Source organism: Bos indicus, chromosome 14 (assembly GCF_029378745.1).
Source record: "Bos indicus isolate NIAB-ARS_2022 breed Sahiwal x Tharparkar chromosome 14, NIAB-ARS_B.indTharparkar_mat_pri_1.0, whole genome shotgun sequence".
NCBI classification, from domain to species: domain Eukaryota; kingdom Metazoa; phylum Chordata; class Mammalia; order Artiodactyla; family Bovidae; genus Bos; species Bos indicus.
The window spans coordinates 14,525,710-14,535,070 of record NC_091773.1 but is presented as its reverse complement, the minus strand read 5'-3'; positions in this window follow the sequence as shown (position 1 = coordinate 14,535,070).

Here is a 9,361-nt window from a genome sequence, read left to right as displayed (position 1 = left end):
TAATCCATCATATCTACAGGCTGTAGAAGAAAATCCAAGTGATCATATGAATAGATGCATAAAAATCATTTGACAAAATCTAAAACCCATTACTACTAATAATAAATCTCAGAAAACTAGGAATAAGGGGAACTTCCTCAGTTTGATTTAAAAAAAAAATCTACAAAAAGTCTACAGATAACATGATACTTAACAGTGAAAAACTAGATGTCTTCCTTGTAAGATCAGAAATAAGGTAAGAAATGTCCCCTCTTACTACTCCTAACATTGTATTAAAGGTCCTACTAATGAAATTAGAAAAGGAAAGGAAGTAAAAGGTATATGGATTGAAAAGGAAGAAATGAAACTGTCTTTGGTTGCAAATGGCATGATCATCTATGTAGAAAATCTGAAAGAACCGACAAAACAGCTCATGGAACATGTAAGTTATTATAGTAAGATTACAGGTTACAAGGTTAATTCAGAAGAACCAGCTATTTTTCTATATACTATTAGCAAAGAGCAATTGAAATTTGGGATTAAAGGAACAGCATTTACATTTGCACCCCAAAATGAAGTGTCTAGGTAAAAATCTGACGAAGTATGTATAAGATCTACGTGAAAAAAATTGAAAAATTCTATTGAAAAATACCAAAGAATATTTAAATAAATAGAGAGACATCCTGTTTGTGGATAGGAAGACTCATTATCACTAAGATTTAGTTATTCCCAACTTGAATCAATGCAATCCCAATCAAAATTACAGCAAATTAATTTGGGGGTGTTGACAAAATAATTCTAAAGTTTGTATGTGAAGAAAAAGACCCTCAAGGACACAATACTGAAGTAGAAAAATAATGCTGGAGGACTGACACTACTCCAGATTTTCCATAAAGTTACAGGAACCAAAACTGTGTGGTATTGACGAAAGAACAGACAAACAGATCTACGGAAAGAACAGAAAGTCTTGAAATAGACCTATTCATAGGATCGGACTCGACTGAGCGACTTTCACTCACTGACTCATAGTCAACTGATCTCAGAGCAAAAGCAATTCAATGGAGAAACAATAGTCCTTTTAACAAACAGTACCGGAATGACTGGACATCCACTGCAAAATGAAAAAAAAAAAAAAAAAAATCTCGACTCTGATCTTACTCTTTCACAAAAATTAACTCAAAATGGATCATAAACCTAAATGTAAAATGCAAAAATATAAAACTTCTAGAAAACAGGAGAAAATCTAGACTACCTTGGGTTTTGTGAGGAGCTTTTATTACAATACAATATTAGGGTACAGTAAGGCAGTGAGAACAAAAGGCTGAATTGCAAATCTAATTCTACTACCTCAGTGAGGAGCTCTGGAGCAGCAATTGCCTATTGGAGACATCCTGTGTTAAGCAGAGATAGCCAGGACCAAATGTGCTTGCCATGTTCTGTATTTGGCTAGGAACTTTCAAGATAATAGTCAGTCTTTGACTTGAAATCTGAGGCAGATTCTAAAGGCACTAACAGCTAGAGTCTGTCCAGTAATTGTATTCCTTGTAATGGAATAGCAAAGTCTTTCTTCCATGAAGATCCAAGCAGGGACCTTTGTGGCTGCCCCAAGTATGTTGGAAATGTCAAGAACTGGCCATCAGAATGAACATTACACTTTAAAATGACATTCAGATGTCCCAATTCAGAGCCTAGTTCTTTAATTCCTGATTTCTTTCACGTCCCAAACACATACCTGCCAGCCCATCAGGGAATCTTTGTCAATATATATTTGTTTGTCTTGGCAAATACTGGACTCTCTATCCTGAAGCTAATTATCAGAAGAGCAATCTTTGGCTGGATACCCATGGCTAATCATCTCACCAGTATTGTTAGTATTATCCACACATTGTGTAGCCCTCTCTCTAATTACAGTTTAAACAAGTGCAATTTGGAACCAGCCCTGAGGAATATTCATTTCAATTTTATGTGAAAATAGAGATTTTTCATGCAACATATTTTTTTTTTATTTCATGTTCCCTTATCCAGAGATAGTCTTTGGTCTCTTTGATAACTACATTGCAATTATTATCCTGTAATAATCTTAAAACATTAATTCATTATGTTTCTCTCATAGTTCCTATTCATGGAGCTTTTTACTGATCATAATTGTAGCAAAGATGTATTCAGATGCACCCTAATTTTTAAGCTCCCTCTTCTCTCTGCCTATATATCATGTCCTTCTTTGAAAAGCTCTGTGCTTTTAAAAATATAATTAAAATTCTTTTTTTTAAAAAATGCAAAAGAACCACAATATACAGGTCATGCTAAAATTGTCTTCTACCATTTTAATCAAATATCACAACTGGGGTAGAGGAAAGGTGGGAAGAGATAACAAGGGCTGCAGTCTGGGGAAGACAGAGAGGCTATACTCTTGTTAGTTTAGGTTGAGGGACTGTACTATGGCTTCATAAACTATGCTTAAGGGCTTAGAAGTATTTGTCCAGTGAAGTCCAACCGATTATTATTAAGGAATATTAAGAATAGAGAGGTCAAAATGACTGGGACAAAGATAAAACCCAAACCCATGGCTTTAGGGTACAAGGACATTCCAAACAAGATATCCATTCTTGTAATGTTCATGCTGAAGCTATAAGATAAAAGATGCCACAGGTACCTAAGACTAAGAATCTCTTGTATTTTGGGAATGCAATATCTGCCTTGCATCCTATTGTCTTCTGCCTAGTAGAACAGGAAAAGTATTCATTCATTCTTAATAGCTGATAAAATAATGATCAAATAAATTAATTGATTTTATTAATACTAATCTATTCATCCCTTACACTATTTAACCCCACCTTCCACCTTTATCCTAGTCCTTATCCATATTCCTGGGTTTGAATCTGTAATTCTAAGCCCCAAAATTCTAGGGTTAGGTAGCCAATCTTAAACTTTCTTTCTAGATCTCCTAGTACCTCTGTGACCTTTTGTTAGGCTAAGAGTTGAAAATTACTGTGATAGGGAATCTTTTTGGCCTGATTTCGACTCTTTTTCTAATTTAATTAGAAAGGTAAAAGCTTCAGCGTTAGATGTCTTTCAAGGGCCAGCTCAAACCATGTATCTCCAGAAAGTCTTTTCTAGCCAATCCAAGCACACTATGGTTTGTTTTTTCTTTTAAGAACTTGCACTATAGAATCCAAAACTAGAATGTGAATTGACCACTTTTCACTTATTGTTTCATTAACTTAAACCCTACCTTAACCTTTTGACACCGGGGTCATTTTATTTCTGACACAAAACTAGTTAGCTTGAATTAAGGAAAGTAAAATTTATTCTGAAGGATTTCTTGAAATGCCCCTGGGATGGTGGTTCTTAACAAGGACATGTGAGATTCAGCTTTAAGAGTTTCCCTAAAAGAAAGACCTATGATGACCAGGACATCTCTTGAGAGATTTTGTTTCAGTAGATCTGAGGTAGAGAGCCTTTGGTGTCTGTAAAAAAAAATTTCCTCACATAGTAAATATGTATACCCCTGTCTGAAAGCTTCCTCTTTAAAGCTGCTGGAAAATGTTGATGTGGTTTTCAGTTTCCTAACTAGCGCTGCCATATTTAGTAAATAAAAATATAGGGTACCAAGTTGAATTTTAATTTAAAACAAGCAACAGATAATTTTGAGCATGAGTATATCCAAAATACAGCATGACTTACCTGGTGACACTAATCTGGACTGATATGCAGGCCCATACATATATGGAAGTTATATGTATGATTGAAGTTTTACTGCAAATCATTAGGAACATGGCTACAGTCCATGTGGTCACAAATCATCAGGAACAGGAGGAATGAATTAAAAATTGCGCTAAGAAAAAAATTATTCTTAGGCAAATAAACTAAAATTGGAGAACTACCACACACTGTAAACAAAACTTTATCCAAGACTGATTGAATTTTAAAACTTTTAGAAAAAAATATGAGAATATTTTATGTCTTCAGGATAGGTGTCAGTGTCTTTGGAAAAGACACAAAACAGGGTAAGAAGAAAATAAGATAAAATCAACTATAATAAAATTAAGAATTTCTGTTTAACAAAAGACACTACAAAGAAAGTGAAAGGACAAAGATAAAATATTAAATCACATACATTCAACAAAAAGATTAGCAACCATGATGGAAAGAATTCTCAAATTAACAAGAAAAATAAAGTAGAAAAACGAAGACTTTAAAAGGCAACTCAGAAAACAGAAGTTCATAGAAAATAAATATGTGAGTAGATGCCTACTCTACTATTTGAAGTGTTGATAGATATAGCCATTAAAAATAATAGTTAACAATAAAGTTATTTTGAGATTCCCAGGTGGTGCAGTAGTAAAGAATCCACCTGCCAAGGCAAGAGATACAGGTTTGATCACTGGGTCAAGAAGATTCCTTGGAGGAGAAAATGGCAACCCACTCTGGTATTCTTGCCTGGAGAATCCCATGGACAGATGAGCCTGGTGGGCTGTAGTCCGTGTGGTCGCAAAGAGTGAGACTCAACTGAGCATGCACACACAATGTCATTTATACCCAATAGATTGGCAAAAATCAACAAGTCTAACAATATTAAATGTTGATGATATGAAGCAATTTAAATATTGATGGGAGTGTATACTGATAAAAAATCTTTCTAAAAATAATTTCACATTATCTTGCAAAGTTGAAAATTATAATGCTCTAAATTGGCAACATCCGCTGGATCATCGAAAAAGCAAGAGAGTTCCAGAAAAACATCTATTTCTGCTTTATTGACTATGCCAAAGCCTTTGACTGTGTGGATCACAATCAACTGTGGAAAATTCTGAAAGAGATGGGAATACCAGACCACCTGACCTGCCTCTTGAGAAATCTGTATGCAAGTCAGGAAGCAACAGTTAGAACTGGACATGGAACAACAGACTGGTTCCAAATAGGAAAAGGAGTTCGTCAAGGCTGTATATTGTCACCCTGCTTATTTAACTTACATGCAGAGTACATCATGAGAAACGCTGGACCGGAAGAAGCACAAGCTGGAATCAAGATTGCCGGGAGAAATATCAATAACCTCAGATATGCAGATGACACCACCCTTATGGCAGAAAGTGAAGAGGAACTAAAAAGCCTCTTGATGAGGGTGAAAGGGGAGAGTGAAAAAGTTGGCTTAAAACTCTACATTCAGAAAACGAAGATCATGACATCTGGTCCCATCACTTCATGGGAAATAGCTGGGGAAACAGTGGAAACAGTGTCAGACTTTATTTTGGGGGGCTCCAAAATCACTACAGATGGTGACTGCAGCCATGAAATTAAAAGACGCTTACTCCTTGGAAGGAAAGTTATGACCAACCTAGATAGCATATTGAAAAGCAGAGACATTACTTTGCCAACAAAAGGTCTATCTAGTCAAGGCCATGGTTTTTCCAGTGGTCATGTATGGATGTGAGAGTTGGACTGTGAAGAAAGCTGAGTGCCGAAGAATTGATGCTTTTGAACTGTGTTGTTGGAGAAGACTCTTGAGAGTCCCTTGGACTGCAAGGAGATCCAACCAGTCCATTCTGAAGGAGATCAGCCCTGGGTGTTCTTTGGAAGGAATGATGCTAAAGCTGAAACTCCAATACTTTGGCCACCTCATGCGAAGAGTTGACTCATTGGAAAAGACTCTGATGCTAGGAGGGATTGGGGGCAGGAGGAGAAGGGGACAACAGAGGATGAGATGGCTGGATGGCATCACTGACTCGATGGATGTGACTCTGAGTGAACTCCGGGAGTTGGTGATGGACAGGGAGGCCTGGCATGCTGCGATTCATGGGGTCACAAAGAGTCGGACACGACTGAGTAACTGAACTGAACTGAACTGATGATTCCAAAATTCCAATTCTAGTAATAGATCATACAGAAATTCCTGATACATAGCTCAGAGCAACTCTCTTTTTTATTCTTTTTGCACACTACACAGCATGTAGGATCTCAGTTCCTCAACCAAGGACTGAGCCTGTGCCTCCTGCATTGGAAGCACAGAGTCTTAACCACTGAACTGCCAGAGACATCCCTCAAGAAACTCTTTAACATGTTTACCAGGAGATATTTTCAGAACTGCTTGCAATAAGGAAAATATCATAGTAAATAAATGCACCATAGCTACATGACCACCATACATGAACTGGAGAAACAGATGTCGAGTTAAAAAAATATATCTCATTTTGATATTTGGCAAAACTAATACAATTACGTAAAGTTTAAAAATAAAATAAAATTAAAAAAAATATATATATCTCAGAAGACTCTATTTAGTGTGATACTCTTTAATGAACGAAATAAACAAAATTAAATTAAAGAATATTTACACATTTGATAAAAATTATTGGGGAAAAAGACAAAGGTATTCAATGCTAATTTCAAGATAGTGATTACCTCTTACTCAGAGGCCAAGAATGAAATAAAAGAGCCAGAGTTGCATGTAGATAGATACAATAATACCAGTAAAGTTTTAAACTGTATGCTAGAATCTTGGTGTTTATTTTATTGTTATGCTTTATAACAACATATATGATAAGTATATTGTGTTCTATTGATCTAATATCCCAGTAAAAATAATAATGAATAAACTGACATCCTTCCTTTTAATTATTCAATTTCATTATGAAAGGTTTCCCAACGTATGTGCTAAATGGACAAATCACTGTAAGAAACACATTTTTCATATTCTCAGAGAAATGTTAATATGTCTCACTATGATTATATATTTTTTTCACTTCCCTTATATTTCTTCTGGTTTTTGCTTTATGTACTGTCATTTCTTTATTGTTAGGTGTCTAATGGTTTATGATGTTTATCTTCTTTGTGAATTGTACCTTTTATCACTGAAAATATTTATCTTTGTCTCAACAACAAAAAAAATTTTTAAAGGAAACACAGTTTTCATTGTGACCTATTATACATATATGCACACATTCCTAAAATAAAATGTATTTTAAGTTTTTGTATTAAATGATATATCCTTTGCAATGGAATCTGAAATGTTTTACTCTATTCTGTTCTTTAATGTCTATATAGCCTGCTCAAATGACTTCATGATTCACTTCTGGGTCAGGACCTGCAGCTGGAGAAACACTGCTCCACAACTGACCAATTTTGTTGACTGTTGACAAATATTAGTTAAGCAAAGGAATCTGTGTCTAGCAAGCTAAGAGATTACAGATTAGTTAAGCTTATTTATTATAAATAAATAAGGTCCTCCTTTATTCTTAAATGACATGTATGTTAACATGCAGCATGATTTTCCAAATAAGGGATCTAGTATTCAGTTTCTGAAATTTAGCCGATTATGTAACAGTTTGTGGGACCAGTGTAGCAGAGAAGATACCTAAGAAATAGTTCATCAAGATAATATCTCCTCTTTCATTCTTTTCATTTCCTTATCTCAAAATTCTTTATTTCACTTGTGATGTTCCCAAACACAACACTGGTAATGATTAGGATACATGAAGCCTAGTTAATGCTAAAAATACGCCTAACTGAAAATGGTGAGATGTAATACTAGAACCATAGTCTAACCACAAAACTATTAGTGTCAAGAAACCTCCTATCTTCCCAAAAACATTCAGCGACACTCCTAATTAAACCTAATTTACCTGTATAAATTTTTTAAAAATCATTTCAAAATATTTCATTCAATCTGGTTGACTATTCAATTTATTGATTTTCATAATAGTTATCATTTTCTGCCTTTTAGGAAGAATCCGTCAGGGTTCATTGATCTCAGCAAAGTAGACTTTTGTGTAAGGACTGTTTATTATGTATTGTAATTTATGTGGGGTAATGTGTACTAGGTTCCAAACAACTGACTTACAAATGCATTTTGGAGAGATTCATCAATAAACATGGGTCTGCCTAATACTCTGGAATCTTAATAGTTGAAGCCATTACCAGTGATTAAACTCTTTTATGAGTATTTCATTTTGGAAAGGAGAGGAAAAACCTGAACCCCATGGGCTCTGGCAGGCTACCAGAGCTGGAAAAGGAAATATTTCAGGAGCACACTTCTTGATGAGGACCCCAGAAGAAGATGGGAGGGTAGCAAAGACAGATTGCTTATTTCACATCATTTCTTTGTTTGCTTATTATTTTATTTTCTATGAGGAAATATCCTGCTTCAATTAGGCCATATGATGAGTCATGATCTTCTCATTTGCCTCCATACATGCTATGCGTGTGTGCCTGCTAAGTAGCTTCAGTTGTGTCTGACTCTGTGCCATCTGTGGACTGTAGGCCACTAGGCTCCTCTGTCCATGGGATTCTCCAGGCAAGAATACTGGAGTGGGTTGTTATGCCCTCCTCCAGGACATCTTCCCAACCCAGGGATCAAACCCATGTCTCTTGCGGCTCCTACACTGCTGCAAGCCATCAACTCCTGCTTTACTGCTGAACCATCAGGGAAGCCCCAGGAGTCTCAGGGTTATTTGGTTTAGGACTGATCATTCAAAGTTCATAAACATATATTTACTCATATGTTTCGACTTCAGAACCTTGACTTTCTTGGCGATGAGCCTCTGTCATCCCCCAGCTCATGTTGTACTGGAGCTACATGTATGGGCTGATGAGAGCTGTTCACACTCATCTTACCCCAGCCTGACTTGGAATCAGTTATGCTGGGAATATTTACACCACAGAAATTGTCAAATACAACAAACTGACTCTTTTTTTGGTGAATCAGTTTGCCAGCACATAGAATCTGACACAGACCACTTACCTGTTTTACCACAACTGTATGACATCGTGCAAGTTACTGCGTTCTCACTTTAAAAAAAGAAAAACAATTCCTATTCTTCTCTTCTTGGACCTCAGAGGCAATCTGAGGCTCAGACAAATCTCTATGCACATGTTTTGCAGAAGGAAAAGAACCATGCAAATAAGAATTGTTTTTATCTGAATTAATTCTGCCTTCTTTAACGCGTGTTTCTGAGCTGCACCCTGTAATGAGCCCTTTTATTTGGTTTCCTTTGTAATAAAGCGTCACTTTTGTAGTTCCAAAGGAGATATGTATCGTGCTATTTAAGCCCTTGTATCATTCCCTCGCACTGGTTCTGAGCTAATTTGTGTGGCAGATGTTGGCCAGTGCAATAAGACGGAAGGGATGCTGTGCCGAGTCTTGATCTAGGTTTCAGGGCCTGCAAGCTTCTGCTTTCATTTTAAGCTAGACAAAATGCAAGATACTTTCATGATGTGAAGGAAACCAAGCTAGGCATGTGGAAAGATTAAATGAAGAAAGATGGAGATGCCTCATCAACCATCCCAGCCGAGCCAACAGACACAGGAACGAAGACGCCATCTTTGATGTTTCAGCCTAAGATGTACAATGTAGAGCAGAAAAAAAGCTATCCACACCAATCACTGC